We start from the raw sequence: 17,700 nt of genomic DNA on the forward strand, positions 1-17,700 counted from the left end.
TTTATGGTTTCCTTGGCTGTGCAAAAGCTTTGACGTTTCATTAGGTCCCATTTGTTAATTTTTGTTTTTATTTCCATTACTCTAGGAGGTGGATCAAAAAAGATCTTGCTGTGATTTATGTCAAAGAGTGTTCTTCCTATGTTTTCCTCTAAGAGTTTTATAGTGTCTGGTTTTACATTTAGGTCTCTAAGCCATTTTGAGTTTATTTTTGTGTATGGTGTTAGGGAGTGTTCTAATTTCATTCTTTTACATGTAGCTGTCCAGTTTTCCCAGCACCACTAATTGAAGAGACTGTCTTTTCTCCATTGTATATCCTTGCCTCCTTTGTCGTAGATGAGTTGACCATAGGTGCGTGGGTTTATCTCTGGGCTTTCTATCTTGTTCCATTGATCTCTGTTTCTGTTTTTGTGCCAGTACCATATTGTCTTGATTACTGTAGCTTTGTAGTATAGTCTGAAGTCAGGGAGTCTGATTCCTCCAGCTCCGTTTTTTTCCCTCAAGACTGCTTTGGCTATTTGGAGTCTTTTGTGTCTCCATACAAAGTTTAAGATGATTTGTTCTAGTACTGTAAAAAATGCCATTGGTAATTTGATAGGGATTGCATTGAATCTGTAGATTGCTTTGGGTAGTATAGTCATTTTCACAATATTGATTCTTCCAATCCAAGAACATGGTATATCTCTCCATCTGTTGGTATCATCTTTAATTTCTTTCATCAGTGTCTTATAGTTTTCTGCATACAGGTCTTTTGTCTCCCTAGGTAGGTTTATTCCTAGGTATTTTATTCTGTTTGTTGCAATGGTAAATGAGAGTGTTTCCATCATTTCTCTTTCAGATTTTTCATCATTAGTGTATAGGAATGCAAGAGATTTCTGTGCATTAATTTTGTATCCTGCAACTTTACCAAATTCATTGATTAGCTCGAGTAGTTTTCTGGTGGCATCTTTAGGATTCTCTATGTATAGTATCATGTCATCTGCAAACAGTGACAGTTTTACTTCTTCTTTTCCAATTTGTATTCCTTTTATTTCTTTTCCTTCTCTGATTGCCGTGGCTAGGACTTCCAAAACAATGTTGAATAATAGTGGTGAGAGTGGACATCCTTGTCCTGTTCCTGATCTTGGAGGAAATGCTTTCAGTTTTTCACCATTGAGAATGATGTTTGCTGTGGGATTGTCGTATATGGCCTTTATTATGTTGAGGTAGGTTTCCTCTCTGCCCACTTTCTGGAGAGTTTGTATCATAAGTGGGTGTTGAATTTTGTCACAAGCTTTTGCTGCATCTATTGAGATGATCATATGGTTTTTCTCCTTCAATTTGTTAATATGGTGTATCACATTGATTGATTCACGTATATTGAAGAATCCTTGCATCCCTGGGATAAATCCCACTTGATCGTGGTGTATGATCCTTTTAATGTATTGTTGGATTCTGTTTGCTAGTATTTTATTGAGGATTTTTGCATCTATATTCATCAGTGATATTTGGTCTGTAATTTTCTTTTTTTGTAGTATCTTTGTCTGGTTTTGGTATCAGGGTGTTGGTGGCCTCATAGAATGAGTTTGGGAGTGTTCCTTCCTCTGCAGTTTTTTGGAAGAGTTTGAGAAGGATAGGTGTTAGCTCTTCTCTAAATGTTTGATAGAATTCACCTGTGAAGCCATCCGGTCCTGGACTTTTGTTTGTTGGAAGATTTTTTTTTTTTTTTTTGCAGTACGCGGGCCTCTCACTGTTGTGGCCTCTCCCGTTGCGGAGCACAGGCTCCAGATGTGCAGGCTCAGCGGCCATGGCTCACGGGCCCAGCTGCTCTGCGGCATGTGGGATCCTCCCAGACCGGGGCACAAACCCGTGTCCCCTGCATCGGCAGGCGGACTCTCGACCACTGGGCCACCAGGGAAGCCCCTGTTGGAAGATTTTTAATCACAGTTTCCATTTCATTCCTTGTGATTGGTCTGTACATATTTTCTGTTTCTTCCTGATTCAGTCTTGGAAGGTTATACCTTTCTAAGAATTTGTCCATTTCTTCCAGGTTGTCCATTTTATTGGCATAGAGTTGCTTGTAGTAGTCTCTTAGGATGCTTTGTATTTCTGTGCTGTCTGTTGTAACTTCTTTTTCATTTCTAATTTTATTGATTTGAGTCCTCTCCCTCTTTTTCTTGATGAGTCTGGCTAATGGTTTATCAATTTTGTTTATCTTCTGAAAGAACCAGCTTTTAGTTTTATTGATCTTTGCTATTGTTTCCTTTGTTTCTATTTCATTTATTTCTGCTCTGATCTTTATGATTTCTTTCCTTCTGCTAACTTTGGGTTTTGTGTGTTCTTTCTCTAGTTCCTTTAGGTGTAAGGTTAGATTGTTTACTTGAGATTTTTCTTGTTTCGTGAGGTAGGCCTGTATAGCTATAAAGTTCCCTCTTAGAACTGCTTTTGCTGCATCCCATAGGTTTTGGATCATCGTGTTTTCATTGTCATTTGTCTCTAGGTATTTTTTAATTTCCTCTTTGATTTCTTCAGTGATCTCTTGGTTATTTAGTAACGTATTGTTTCACCTCCATGTGTTTGTGTTTTTTACATTTTTTCCCCTGTACTTGATTCCTAATCTCATAGAGTTGTGGTCAGAAAAGATACTGGATATGATTTATCTTAAATTTACTGAGGCTTGACTTGTGACCCAAGATGTGATCTATCCTGGAGAATGTTCCGTGCGCACTTGAGAAGAAAATGTAATCTGCTGTTTTTGGATGGAATGTCCTATAACTATCAATTAAATCTATCTGGTGTATTGTGTCATTTAAAGCTTCTGTTTCCTTATTTGTTTTCATTTTGGATGGTCTGTCCATTGGTGAAAGTGAGGTGTTAAAGTCCCCACTGTCATTGTGTTACTCTCGATTTCCTCTTTTATAGCTGTTAGCAGTTGCCTTATGTATTGAGGTGCCCCTATGTTGGGTGCATATATATTTATAATTGTTATATCTTCTTCTTGGATTGATCCCTTGATCATTATGTAGTATCCGTCCTTGTTTCTTGTAACATTCTTTATTTTAAAATCTATTTTATCTGATATGAGTGTTGCTATTCCAGCTTCCTTTTGATTTCCATTTGCATGGAATGTCTTTTTCCATCCCCTCACTTTTAGTCTGTATGTGTCCCTAGGTCTGAAGTGGGTCTCTTGTAGACAGCATATATATGGGTCTTGTTTTTGTATCCATTCAGCAAGCTTGTGTCTTTTGGTTGGAGCATTTAATCCATTCATGTTTAAGGTAATTATGGCTATGTATGTTCCTATGACCATTTTCTTAATTGTTTTGGGTTTGTTTTTGTAGGTCCTTTTCTTCTCTTGTGTTTCCCACTTAGAGAAGTTCCTTTAGCATTTGTTGTAGAGCTTGTTTGGTGGTGCTGAATTCTCTTAGCTTTTGCTTGTCTGTAAAGCTTTTGATTTCTCCATTGAATCTGAGTGAGATCCTTGCAGGCTAGAGTAATCTTGGTTGTAGGTTCTTCCCTTTCATCACTTATGTATATCATGCCACTCCCTTCTGGCTTGTTAACCTTACGGGAGTTCCCTTGTATGTTATTTGTCGTTTTTCCCTTGCTGCTTTCAATAATTTTTCTTTGTCTTTAATTTTTGCCAATTTGATTACTATGTGTCTCAGCGTGTTTCTCCTTGGGTTTATCCTGTATGGGACTCTGTGAGCTTCCTGGACTTGGGTGGCTATTTCCTTTCCCATGTTAGGGAAGTTTTCGACTATAATCTCTTCAAATATTTTCTCGGGTCCTCTCTCTCTCTCTTCTCCTTCTGGGATCCCTATAATGCGAATGTTGTTGCATTTAATGTTGTCCCAGAGGTCTCTTAGGCTGTCTTCATTTCTTTTCATTCTTTTTTCTTTATTCTGTTCTGCAGCAGTGAATTCCACCATTCTGTCTTCCAGGTCACTTATCCGTTCTTCTGCCTCAGTTATTCTGCTATTGATTCCTTCTAGTGTAGTTTTCATTTCAGTTATTGTATTGTTCATCTCTGTTTGTTTGTTCTTTAATTCTTCTAGGTCTTTGTTAAACATTTCTTGCATCTTCTCGATCTTTGCCTCCATTCTTTTTCCGAGGTCCTGGATCATCTTCACTATCACTATTCTGAATTCTTTTTTGGAAGGTTGCCTATCTCCACTTCATTGAGTTGTTTTTCTGGGGTTTTGTCTTGTTCCTTCATCTGGTACATAGTCCTCTGCCTTTTCATCTTGTCTATCTTTCTGTGAATTTGGTTTTCGTTCCATAGGCTGCAGGATTGTAGTTCTTCTTGCTTCTGCTGTCTGCCCTCTGGCGGATGAGGCTATCTAAGAGGCTTGTGGAAGTTTCCTGATGGGAGGGACTGGTGGTGGGTAGAGCTGACTGTTGCTCTGGTGGGCAGAGCTCAGTAAAACTAATCTGCTTCCCTGTTGATGGGTGGGGCTGGGTTCCCTCCCTGTTGGTTGTTTGGCCTGAGGCAATCCAACACTGTAGCCCACCTGGGCTCTTTGGTGGGGTTAATGACTGACTCTGGGAGGGCTCACGCCAAGGAGTACTTCCCAGAACTTCTGCTGCCAGTGTCCTTGTCCCCACTGTGAAATAGAGCCACCCCCCGCCTCTGCAGGAGACTGTCCAACACTAGCAGGTAGATCTGGTTCAGTCTCCCCCGGGGTCACTGCTCCTTTCCCTGGGTCCCGATGCGCACACTACTTTGTGTGTGCCCTCCACGAGTGGAGTCTCTGTTTCCCCCAGTCCTGTCAAAGTCCTGCAATAAATTCCCACTAGGCTTGAAAGTCTGATTCTCTAGGAAGTCCTCCTCCTGTCGCTGGACCCCCAGGTTGGGAAGCCTGACGTGGGGCTCAGAACCTTCACTCCAGTAGGTGGACTTCTGTGGTATAAGTGTTCGCCAGTCTGTGAGTCACCCACCCAGCAGTTATGGGATTTGATTTTATTGTGATAGCACCCGTCCTACCATCTCATTGTGGCTTCTCCTTTGTCTTTGGATGTGGGGTATCTTTTTTGGTGAGTTCCAGTGTCTTCCTGTCAATGGTTGTCCAGCAGCTAGTTGTGATTCTGGTGTTCTCGCAAGAGGGAGTGAGTGCAAGTCCTTCTACTACACCATCTTGGTTCCTTCTCTGTGGTATGGCTTTTGTCCTTCCTGTTATCACTCTTCATTTTCAAAAATATTTTAGCTGCTCTCACTTGTTTATTCTGAAATCATGTTATCAAGTTAAAAATTCCATTGGTATTTTGTTTTGAATTGCATAAAAGTATGTCAGTTTAGAAAGAACTGACATTTTCCTGACTTTTTTTGTTTAAAAGTTTTGTATTGTGTCATATAAATTGTCTTTATGTACGGGTGCATAAGTGAAACTCTTTTCTCCCCTCACCCCTTTACCCCAAATGTCACAGGGGTCCAATTCTTGCAAATATATCACCACATTAAAACATATATCTACTTCTGAATTCTAAGCAGCTGATTCTAGTGATTCACTGACATATAGGATATTACTGTTTAATCACGTTATGGTTTAATTTGTGCTGCCTTGCTTACTCCTTATAATCCTTTTCCTATATAGATGGTGGTTATTATTGGCTTTTGTAAATAGGATCGTTTCCCCTTCATACTTTTTTCTTATTGCCAATCCACAGAAGAATTTAACTTTGGAATATTTCTGTCATAATAGCCATTTGCGGAATACTCTTGTTAATTAAAAAAAAATATTCCCTTTTGATATAGGAGAATTGCTAGTACTTATTAGAAGGTGGATGAGTAGAAATTACAAAAATTCTATATTTGAACAAATGACATTTTTCTCTTTCTTTTTTTTTTCTATTGGGGTGTAGCTGTTTTACAAAGTTGTGTTAGTTTCTACTGTACAGCGAAGTGGAGTTCCCAGTGCTATACAGCAGGCTCTTATTAGTTATCCATTTTATACATTAGTATATATATGTCAATCCCAATCTCCCAATTTATCCCACCACCACCCCCACTTTCCCCCCCTTGGTGTCCATACGTTTGTTCTCTACAAACAAGAGAGAACTGTATCTCTGCCTTGCGAACTGGTTCATCTGTACCATTTTTCTGGGTTCCACATATATGCGTTAATATACGATATTTGTTTTTCTCTTTCTGACTTAATTCACTCTGTATGACAGTCTAGGTCCATCCCCGTCTCTACGAATGACCTGATTTCGTTCCTTTTTATGACTGAGTAATATTCCATTGCATATATGTACCACATCTTCTTTATCCATTCGTCTGTCGATGGACAGAACAAATGACTTTTTTTTTTTTTTTTTTTTTTGCTGTACGTGGGCCTTTCACTGTTGTGGCCTCTCCCGTTGCGGAGCACAGGCTCCAGATGCGCAGGCTCAGCGGCCATGGCTCACGGGCCCAGCCGCTCCGCGGCATGTGGGATCTTCCCGGACCGGGGCACAAACCCGTGTCCCCTGCATCGGCAGGTGGACTCTCAACCACTGCTCCACCAGGGAAGCCCGCAGAAATGACATTTTATAAACAAAAATTCCTTGACTTCTTTTTTTCAGTAAGATTAATTTATTTGATTTCCTCTCATTAGTTTTATTTAATTTTATTTTTTAAAATTTTATTGGAGTATAGTTGATTTAAAAATTCCTTGGCTTTCATAGAGCTTTACAGTTTACATAGAGAGAGAGACTGAATGACTCATTCACTTCTGAGAATTACCCTGTGAAGGGTGGTGAGAGAAGCATCATTATCAGTCCATTTTAAATATAAAGAAACTGAGGTGGGGAGAGGTGAGAACTGATTTTCCCAAGGCACCAACAGAGGCAGACACCGAAGGTCTCTTGCTGCCTTCATCTCACAGAAATATATGCAGTAATACAAGTAATAGTGTCAGAAAAGCCTTAGTGAGTGGCTGATCTTTAATGATTATTTTTGGGCACTTGTGACTGTTGACTGCATTTCATTCTATAGTACACTTATAGTCTTCTTTTTCCGTGTGTGTGTGTGTGTGTGTGTGTGTGTGTGTGTGTGTGTGTGTGTTTAGATTTTCTTTCCTAGATTGTAAACTCCTTGAAGGAAGAAGCCACATTGTATTCATCTTGGAACCAACTTTAATTATTGGATGAAAGCACACTTGACCCTTGAACAACGTGGGTTTGAACTGTGCGGTCCACATAATATACAGATATCTTTCAACAGTAAATACTGCAGTACCACATGGTCCATGGTTGGTTAAATCCATGGATGTGGATTAAATCCGCGGATATAGAAGACCGACTATAAATTATACTCAGATTAACCCACACGTCGTTCAAGGGTCAACTGTATGTAGTTCGCAAACACCCCAACCTTTTTGCAAAATAAAATACCAGAAGGAAAACTATCAGAGGGAGAACATGCCTATTAAGTTATATATTTAGGGAGAAACTGTTGAAATTCTGTGATTCAGAGAAATTGTCTTTGGTGACTGAGTACTGAGGAGAGAGGAGACTTACTAAGTATCTGGTTTGGAAAGTGGATTATGAGAATAAGGACTACATTTAGCTCTGGGCCTGATAATGGGCCATTAGTAGAGAGTGAGACAGCAAAATACATTTCCAGAGGAGGAAATTTGAACCAGATCTTGAGTAACAAGATTGAAAGTAGAATTAAGTTATAAGGGTAAGTGTGTTTGTGTGAAGGCTCCTAAATGTTTCATGTTTCCTAGTATAACATGAGATGAAATGTATCCGGGGTATGGGAAGGTTTAGATTTTATGTCATCCTTTTAATCTGTGTTTGATTTTACACCCTTCCCCAAGGTTTTCTAAATGCGACTATAGCGTTCAGTTTATTTTATGTCCAACAGTGTATCCACTCTTCCCTCCTTTCTGGACTCCTTCCTCTGATATTTGAGTGTTCAGCATCACCATCGACAGAGCTAGGGAGAGAAAGTGAAGATACTCATCAAAAGAGATGGTTGGATTATGTGTTAATTTTGCTTGTGTGGAATCCCATATTTATTATGCATTACCAGCGATTAGTATCATGTTTTCAGATTTCAGTTTAAGTAAAATCTGTCTGTGTAACCACCTCTTGTTGACTCGCTGAAGATGCCGGAACTTTGGAGCAGGGAGCCCTCTTCCCCACTCCCCCTTGGATGGGTTCTTCAGTATTGTCATTGCTTACAAAGGAAAATCAGATTTCCCAAGGTTTTGTTATTGAGTTTTCCCCTTATTTCTTTTAACCCTTTTTTCTAGATCCTGGTATTTGACAGAGTAAAGTGCGCGCACACGCGCGCGCGCACACACACACACACACACACACAAGAACTGTTGTGAATAGTTCTCTTTTTAAAAAAATGTTGTTTAGGGAAAAAAATGATACCAGTTGTTTTAAGTTTAACTTTTAAAAAGCTTTAAAGCAGCTCTTTGATAATATCATTGGGAGTAGTTTGTTTCTTTTGAAGAAATTAGCTTCCTTTGTAATTTACTTTTGTCTAAATCATTAAGATAAAAAGTAAGACACTTGAAGTTATATAGGAAGAGAAAAAGTAACTAAGTTGCCAATGTGTCTGACACTAGCAAACCCAGATGAGCCAGGAATGGAAATTCTGATTCTATTTTGTACTTATATGTACACTTCAAAACATACTTCACCGGCTTCCCTGGTGGTCCAGTGGTTGAGAGTCCGCCTGCCGATGCCGGGGACACGGGTTCGTGCCCTGGTCCGGGAAGATCCCACATGCCGCGGAGCGGCTGGGCCCGTGGGCCATGGCCGCTGAGCCTGCGCGTCCGGAGCCTGTGCTCCACAACGGGAGAGGCCACAGCAGTGAGAGGCCCGCGTACCACAAAAAACGAACAAACAAACAAAAAACAAAACATACTTCACACTTGCCTCCTAAGCTTGGGCTCTGTAGCCCTGACCTTCTTGCACAGAATTTGTGTGCAATTCACAGTTGTGCTTAAGAGCCTCCTTCCCGCCTTCTCTCTTTCCTTTCTTCCTTCCCTGTCCCCCTGGCTCCCTCTCCATCCTCCCTCTGTGATGTCTTACTCTTTAAGCTCCATCTCATTCTGGAACTAGGTCCTGGGGTGTGCATATATCTGCGTATATTAAATGTGTGTCACCAGCTCTTATTTACATTTGTGGAGGCTTGACTGGAATAACATGGATCATTGAAATCCACGTTAGACCCGCAGACACCCTTTTGCAGTTTATTAGAAAGGCTTATGTAGGATGCTATTTCACTTTTCTCATTCCTTGCTGATCATCTCAGGTGGAGGTGTTAATAAATTTAAAAATCACCAACCTAAGCAGCAAGAAGGAAGAGAGGAAGAGAGGCAAGCCTCAGTTGGGTGGTTCCGCAGGATCAATCTCTCCCTCTGCCTACATCTTCATAAATTATGAACTGTATCGATCTGTTCATATTGACGTATGGACTCATTCTATCAAAAGCCCAAGTTGAAGTGGAAAATGGAAAGTGATCATTTATTAGAGCTGAGGAGTGTCAGCTTTGTATTGAAACCAAACCAAACCAGACCGACTCTCGGACGGCCTCCCTTTCAACCTTTAGATTGCATATTGCCAGAGGCAGGTGGGGCCTGGGTAACCAGCAAGACTTGATAACAGTTGACAAATATCCTGTCCATTTTCGGGGGCTTAGAACTTGACTGTGAGTTCACTGAGGCTGGAAAACCATTTGTGTGCCTTTTTCTCCCTTATACTTCTGCCCAGGATGAGTCAGAGACCTTCATTCGAGGACTTATGAGACATTCAGATAGTTCACAGCTCTCACAGCCATTAGCAATCTTGGGAAGGTCATTTCACCTTTGAAGCATCAGTTTCTTCCTCTGCAGATTGGAAGGTTGATTGAGAAGTTTTCAGTATTTTTTAAGTCTGGGGACTCTTTCTAAAAGTTTTTGACTCTTTGGATGACAAATTTCCTTATCTGCGTTAGCACATAACTAGGTCTTCAGATTAGGGTCATGGTACCGTTTATATATAGTCCTGTGAAACATTTTAACCTGTGTGCCCTCATTTTGGCTATTAAGCCCTTTGGAATGTTAAAAAGCTAAAGGATCCCACTCTTCTCTTTGCAAACGCTATCCAGGGTCCCCAGGAAGGAATATTGGGATCCATTCTACATATTCTCCACAGCCCATTCGAGCTCCTGTGGCCAACAAATGTTTGTTGGATGAATCAGGTTCCCACATGCCCTGTCAGAAATTTCTGGAGAGCTTTAGAGGATTTTGGTTCTTTGCTGAGAGAGCCCCATGGTGGTTTTATTGGGTAATGAATTTAAAACAGCATTTCTGCCTTTGGTAAGCCACTTGTTCTTGCCCACTGTACGGCAGTGCAGGTTCTTTACTCAGCTTGATTGTGCAGGGTTGAATGGGTGGTGAGATGTGTATTCATTTTGCGTTCACATTAGCATGTTTCAGAATCCTACCTCCCCCAAAAGGCTTTTTTCTATTATCTCCATTTTTATATCAGTAGGTGTAGGATAAAATCATCCATGGCAAATTGGGTTAACTTGCAAACTGTGGGTACCAGTTCCATTCCCCCAACTTGGTTAGATGATGCGTGAAGACTGCTAGCTAAGTGATGTAGGTCTTTTAGCCTGTTTCATATTTCAAAATAAGGTTTTAATAAAGGTATGTAAAATCAGCTCAAGAAGGGACTTGAACAGGTATTTATACACCTATGTTCGTAGCAGCATTATTCACTATAGGCAAAAGGTGGGAGCAACCCAAGTGTCCATCAATGGATGAATGGATAAACAAAAGTGCTCTATCCATGCAATGGAATATTATTCGGCCCTAAAAAGGAAGAAATTCTGATATGTGCTACAACATGGATGAATCTTGAGAACATTATGCTAAGTAAAAGAAGCCAGTCATAAAAGGACAAATACTGTATGATCCCACTTGAATGAGGTCCCTAGAGTAGTCAAATTCATAGAGACAGAAAGTGGAGTGGTGGTTACCAGTGGCTGGAGGGAGTGGGGAGATGGGCAGTTCTGTTTAATGGATATGGAATTTTAGTTTGGGAAGGTGAAAGAAGCTCTGGAGATGACTAGTGGTGATGGTTGGACAATAATGTGAATGTGCTGAATGCCAGTGAACTGTACCCTTAACAGTGATTAGAGTGGTAAATTTTATGTTATGTATGTTTTACCACAATTTAAAAAAAGAATCAAGAATGATATGGCAAATACTCAACACCCTTCTACCTACCATCAGCTAAGAAATTTTTAAAATTAATAATTACCATTGAAATGTCGTATATGTTACCCTACCTCAATTGAATTGTGTGTTTTTTGAGGAGTAAAGGATGACTTGGGTGATAGAATTCTGGGACAGGAAAACTTTCCTTCTGCTTTGTTTTCCGCTTGCATTTGTTAGCTAAAGACAAACATACTAAACAAGTAGGAAATTAGTAACCTTTTCCTGGCCTTTAAAATTAGTGTTTCTAGAAACTTCTAAAAAGAACTCTTTCTAGAAACTTCTTTTACCCTTTGGGGCTGGATGAATATGGAGAAACAGTCAAGGGAAATGACACTTAACTTACCAGGATAGAAGAATGATAGTGTATTTGCAGCCTTTATCTTTCCTAAGTGTGTGTGTGTGTGTGGTGTGTGTGTGTGTGTGTGTGTGGTGTTTTTTTAATTAGAAAATGAATTTATTAAATATAAGGCCAGAGGTTGAAGCCACTGACAGATAATATGCAACATCACTGTGGGGAAAGGGGCTTCTTTAGTGAAAAGACCTCTGCCACCACTGACACTCAGAACTAGATGTCAGAAATTCCATTCCTGTCCCCTCCGAGGAGTGCAGTGATGGTGACCTGGGAGATGAAGGTGAGGATGCAGTGAGGAAAGAGGCAGGGTTCTGCTGAGGAGGGTAGGTTTGAGAAGGGAGCAGAGGAGGAGGCTCAAATCTTTCAGAAGCAACCACAGCCCAGCCCTGTGGGGGCCCTCCTAGGACTTTAGCATCTCAGGGGAGCACAGTTGCCCAGCTCTCCTGGAGCCTGTTGCAGCCATTGCAGGTGCTGATGCAGTCCTCCTTATCCAGGAAGTTGTTCTGCTTCCTTCTGCATCTGCCGTAAGCAAAGGTCTTGCAGAGCCTGGAGCTGGCGTTGTAGAAGTACCTGAACAACAGGGCCTTGCAGGGACCCATGTAGGGAGGCTCCAGGCAGAAGGTAGGCTGCGGGGCTTGGGCAGGGGTGCTGGTTTCATCCCTCTGGGTGCCAGCCGCCAGGGTGCCCAGGAGGACAAGAAGGGATGCAGAGAGGCAGAGCCGGCTCATCTTCATGGCCTTGCAGGAGGGCTTCTGAGTGTGTGCATTTTAAACATTTTTTGAGGACCTGTTCTGTGCCAGGCATTGTTGTATCAGTTATCTCTTGCCACAGTAATGCTGCATAACAAATAACCATAAAACCTCAGTGGCAAACAACAGTAAGCGTTTATGGCTTCTGAATCTGGGGTCAACTGGGAGCTAGCTGGGTAGTCTTTACGGTTTTGACTGGGCTTCCTCATGTGTCTGGAGGGCCGCTAGCGTTTGGTTCGGCTTCAGCTGCAGGCCTTCGGCACCTCAGCCCTGCTCTGTGTGTCTTGCGTGCTCCAGCAGGCTAGCTTGAGCACATTAATATGGCAGTGGTGGAGGTGCAACAGAGCAAGTTCCCTTGAGGCCTGGGCTCCAAACTGGCACATTGCTACCTCCAGTTCACTTTGTTTTCTAAAACAAGTCACATCAGGTGGGGAAATCTACTCTGTCTTTAAGACTCCTTCCTCCATGCTGCCCTGCCTGACTCCACAGCACCTTAGATTGCTGCCTCTTTCTGAAAGCACTTGTTTTGCCTCCTGTGTCTTTACGCCTCTCACCCCTGCTCTACCTCTTTCTCTGTTATATTTTGCCAACTCCTCAAGTGTAAGCTATTTTTATGGTTCTGTCTTCGGCATCTTCGATTCTGTCTAATTCCTGGGCTCAGCCACTGCCACAAAGCACACGAGCCCCCAAACCTCACCTCTGGGCCGGACCTCCCTCCTTGCTTCCCTCACCCTCACCTCCACTCTCAGCCACCCTGTGCTGGTTAGTGGTCTCGTGGCTGCAAGTCACAGACACCCTGGTTTCACCTGGCGTAGGTTGTAAGGAAATGTCTGTCTTGTACAACAGGAAGTCCAGAGGCAGAGCAGACTCCTTGGGGCCCAGGTTTCTTGTCCCTCCACCCTGCTTCCCGTTGAGTTGGCTTTGTGTTGTGGCCAGCAAATAGGGCAGTGGGCGTCCCTGGTTATACCTAGTGGGGGGAGGACAGGGGCTTCTCTTCTTTGAGATGCCCAGGGCAGACCCATCTCTGTCTCTCACTGTGCCACCCTGGCTTAGGGCTGCCCACCCATCCCTGCACCCATCCCTGGCTGGACCTAGCCCGGGGTTCGGTCGTCTGCCGTGGAATCCCCAGCTGTCCCCACGTGGCCGAGCCTCAGATTCTCCTGCCTGTCAGACTCCCACTTCTGCTTGCTTCTGTATTTTCATTGGCAGCATCATGCCAGCCTTCAGTTCTTCCCATCAACACTTCATTTTGTTTTTGAGATTATTACTAAAGGCTTGTTCAGGGCTGGGCTCTGGGCTAACCTCTCATAATCTACAAGGCGGCCAGCTCAGCTGCTGCTCACAGGAGTCTAGGATTTGAGAATCCAAGAGTCCCGGGCAGCAGGGGCAGTGGGGGCAGTGGGATCAGGGTGAAGAGAGCATTGTGCTCTGGGTGCCGTGCTGTCCCATGATGGTGGTGATGGGGGCGCTTAGCCCTGCCTCAGAGGTCGTCAGGGAAGGCGTCTGAGAGGGGCTTGCTTCTAAGCTGACAATGCAAACTTAGCAATGTTTCTTGCTCTTCCTTAAAAGAAAAATCATCCCTGGTCCCTGATTTGGACCCTGACCTCGCCTTTCTGTAGACCAGAGGTTGGCAAATCCCAGCCCATGGGCCACATCTGGTGCTACCTATTTTGGGAAATAAAGTTTTATCGGCACATGGCCATGCCCCTTCATTTACATACGGTCTGTGGCTGCTTTTGTGCTACAGCCACAGAGTTAGTTGGTTGCCACAGAGACTGTGTGGCCTGCAAAGCCGAAAATATTTCCTCTGGCCCTTTACAGAACAAGTTTGCCAAGCCCTGCTGTAGACGGATAGGAAAACTCAATTCCTGCCCTCCAGGAAGTTTCGTCTTGCAAAAGGAGACTTACTTAGGTATAGTATATAGAAAACTTGATCATGAAGCCTGTTGACGTAAAGATATTTAAGTGCTGGGCTTCCCTGGTGGCACAGTGGTTAGGAATCCGCCTGCCAATGCAGGGGACACGGGTTCGAGCCCTGGTCCAGGAAGATCCCACATGCCGCGGAGCAACTAAGCCCGTGCGCCACAACTACTGAGCCCGCGAGCCACAACTACTGAAGCCCGCGCGCCTAGAGCCCGTGCTCCACAGCAAGGGAAGCCACCGCAAGGAGAAGCCTGCGCACCGCAATGAAGAGTAGCCCCTGCTCGTCACACTAGAGAAAGCCCGCGCGCACCAACGAAGACCCAACAGAGCCAAAAATAAGTAAATAATTAAATTTATTAAAAAAAAAGATGTTTAAGTGCTGAGGCAAGCGGTGCAGGCAAAAATCAGCATTGTTGGAGGAATCCATGTGCACTTATTTCTCTCTACTTCTCTCCCTCTGCTCTTCCTTTCTCTATTCCACGAATGAATCTACATTCATTTTATTGCCTCCAAATTTCTAGATTAACACCTTCTAGATTTACAGTTTCAAAATTTATACTTTTCATGGCACTCAGTTCCCTCCCGGGGGAGAGGAAAGGTGCAGATCGGTGTGGAAAATGAAAAGTCCGAGTGTGAGATACCATTTTTTAAAATGTACCTTTGCTACTCTCCCGCATTTCCAAGGAAAGTAGGACTTGCTTCAATAAAGGAGAAAAACCTTTATTTGCCTTGAACAAAGAGATAACTATGTGTATCAGTAAACTGTTTGTTTAGGGGAAAAAATTATCTTTAAAAACCTTTGCTTACAGGTAGCCCAGTCCCTTTATCTGCACTGCTCATTTGCCTAGAAACCCATCCTTTTCTGAATGACACTCCTCCAGAGGGTCCTTGGCAACAAAACTCTTTGTAGCCCCTAGAGGAAGCCCACAGTAACGGGTTTTGTTCTGATCGCAACAAAATCACCTGCTCTGACGTAGAGAATGGACTTGAGGACACAGGGAGTGGGAAGGGTAAGCTGGGATGAAGTGAGAGAGTGGCATGGACATATATACACTACCAAATGTAAAATAGATAGCTAGTGGGAAGCAGCCGCATAGCACAGGGAGATCAGCTCGGTGCTTTGTGTCCACCTAGAGGGGTGGGATAGGGAGGGTGGGAGGGAGGGAGACGCAAGAGGGAGGGGATATGGGGATATCTGTATACATATAGCTGATTCACTTTGTGATACAGCAGCAACTAACACAACAATGTAAAGCAATTATACTCCAATAAAGATGTTTAAAAAAAAATTGCCTGCTCTGTAAGGCAGCTTTTGTGCTATAGTGTTGTATAGACCTCACTGCTCTTTTCTTAAAATTTAAGTTGTACATTTTATTTTAGATTCACCCTAAGTTTTCTTTGTTAGACTTATTATAAAAATAATACATGCTCAGTGTGAAAAATTAGTAAAGGAATGTCATGGTAACAAAAGTCAAAAAGTAACTTAAAATCCCTTTCCTCATTCATATTCCCCAGAGGAGACCTGGCTCTTGGTCAACTCCTCAGAAGATCTCCACCCATGTCTATTGCGATGAACCATAAGAAATTGCAGAGATTTGACCACAGAAGTGTCAATTTCACATGGTACGACCTAATCTAAGCACATAGTGATACAGGCATATTGGTGTTTTAAAAAAAATACAGATAGCATCGTGCTGTTTATAGTGTATTGCAATTCGTGATGTTAGGTTGAAGAGAATCTTGGAACTCTTGGCATAACGGTCGTTTAGAGCAGTGCCACTGTTTAATAGTCCACCTGTAGATACACCGTGACTTGACTAACTAGTCCCCTAACTGAAGGACGTTTAGGATGATTCTGGTTTTTCACTCTTCTGAACAGTGTAGCACTGAGCATTATGCATATATCTTTGTACATTTCATGTAAGTTATCTGGAGCATAGCTTTGTAAAAGTGGAATTGCTCTTTTCTGGATTTTAATTTTTTTTTTTTTAAGAACTGGTCAGATGCCTCTGGTCTCAGTTGGACTTGCTGACCTTAGGGTCCTTCATCCTCCAGTGATACCACAAAGATGGGACCTCGGTGGAAGCCAGGCAACGCATCCAAGCAAATCCTGTGCAGTTATAAACATTGGCACAAACTTCCCTCCCTTCATGGAACATTCGTGCACTGACTGCCCAGCCGGCACTGGGTACATGCACGCAGAGAAGACAGTGCAGCTGACTCGGGCTGGGAGGAAGAGGTGTATCTGGAGCTCTGTGGGTGCACGGAAGCCCAAGTGACCTCTTTATCCTGGGGTGGCAGGGGGACCCTGTGATGCTTTCCATAACTTCACTGGTTTGAAAAAGGAGAGAAACGCAGGGCTTGGTTGGAGGGGGGACATTGAGGCGGTGGCAGGTGGCAGTCTGCAAATTAGCTGTGCTGGCCTTCGTGGAAGGGAGCAATGGGCGTTGAGCTCAGCTGAGCCAAGGTGCCAGATGACAGAGCAGGGCTCTCGCCAGCCACTGACCCGGGTAATAAGAGGGCACTTGGCCAGCAGCCTCCTGAACACTGTGCCGCACGGCTGTTCGTGGATCAGGACCTGTCAAGTTGCCCAATGTGGTTCTTCTTCTTTTTTTTAATGTATTTATTTTTATTATTTATTTTATTTTTGGTCGCGTTGGGTCTTTGTTGCTGCACATGGGCTTTCTCTAGTTGCGGTGAGCGGGGGCTACTCTTCGTTGCAGTGCACGGGCTTCTCATTGCGGTGGCTTCTCTTGTTGCGGAGCACAGGCTCTAGGCGTGTGAGCTCCAGTAGTTGTGGCTCGTGGGCTCTAGAGCTCAGGCTCAGTAGTTGTGGCACATGGGCTTAGCTGCTCCACGGCATGTGGGATCTTCCTAGACCGGGGCTCGAACCTGTGTCCCCTGCATTGGCAGGCGGATTCTTAACCACTGCGCCACCAGGGAAGCCCACCCAATGTGGTTCTTCTGTCATGATGTGCTGCTCCAAAGCCTGTGAAACATTATGGCAGACAGGGTCCAAATGTCATGTTTACTGCTTTATTTTATGTGTGTGTGTGTGTGTGTGTGTGTGTGTGTGTGTGCATAATTCCCCCTTGCACCTTTGAGTTTCCTTGCAAACCATAATCTTGAGAGCAGGGATTAGAAGTTCTTAACTTTTTAAAAAATTGCTTGGGAACCTGTTTGCCAGTCTGGTGAAGCCTGTGGACCCCTTCTCAGAATAAAGTTTGTAAATGAATAAAATAAAATACATAGGATTACAAATGAATACAGTTATACTGAAGTACAGGTATCAAAATATTGCAAAAGCTTGGGCTTCCCTGGTGGCGCAGTGGTTGAGAGTCCGCCTGCCGATGCAGGGGACACGGGTTCGTGCCCCGGTCCGGGAAGATCCCACATGCCGCTGAGCGGCTGGGCCCATGAGCCATGGCCGCTGAGCCTGCGCGTCCAGAGCCTGTGCTCCGCAACGGGAGAGGCCACAACAGTGAGAGGC

The 17,700-nt window shown here is 43.3% G+C and overlaps 1 protein-coding gene across 4 annotated transcripts in view; it reads left to right on the forward strand.

Annotated features, from left to right (window-relative positions):
- SH3KBP1 (SH3 domain containing kinase binding protein 1) overlaps positions 1-17,700 on the forward strand; it is a 346,493-nt gene that overhangs the window by 150,942 nt on the left and 177,851 nt on the right. The window lies entirely within an intron of this gene.

Source organism: Aethalodelphis obliquidens, unplaced genomic scaffold (genome assembly GCF_003676395.1).
Source record: "Aethalodelphis obliquidens isolate GAN/ISIS:26980383/991018 unplaced genomic scaffold, ASM367639v1 scaffold99, whole genome shotgun sequence".
Taxonomy (NCBI): Eukaryota; Metazoa; Chordata; class Mammalia; order Artiodactyla; family Delphinidae; genus Aethalodelphis; species Aethalodelphis obliquidens.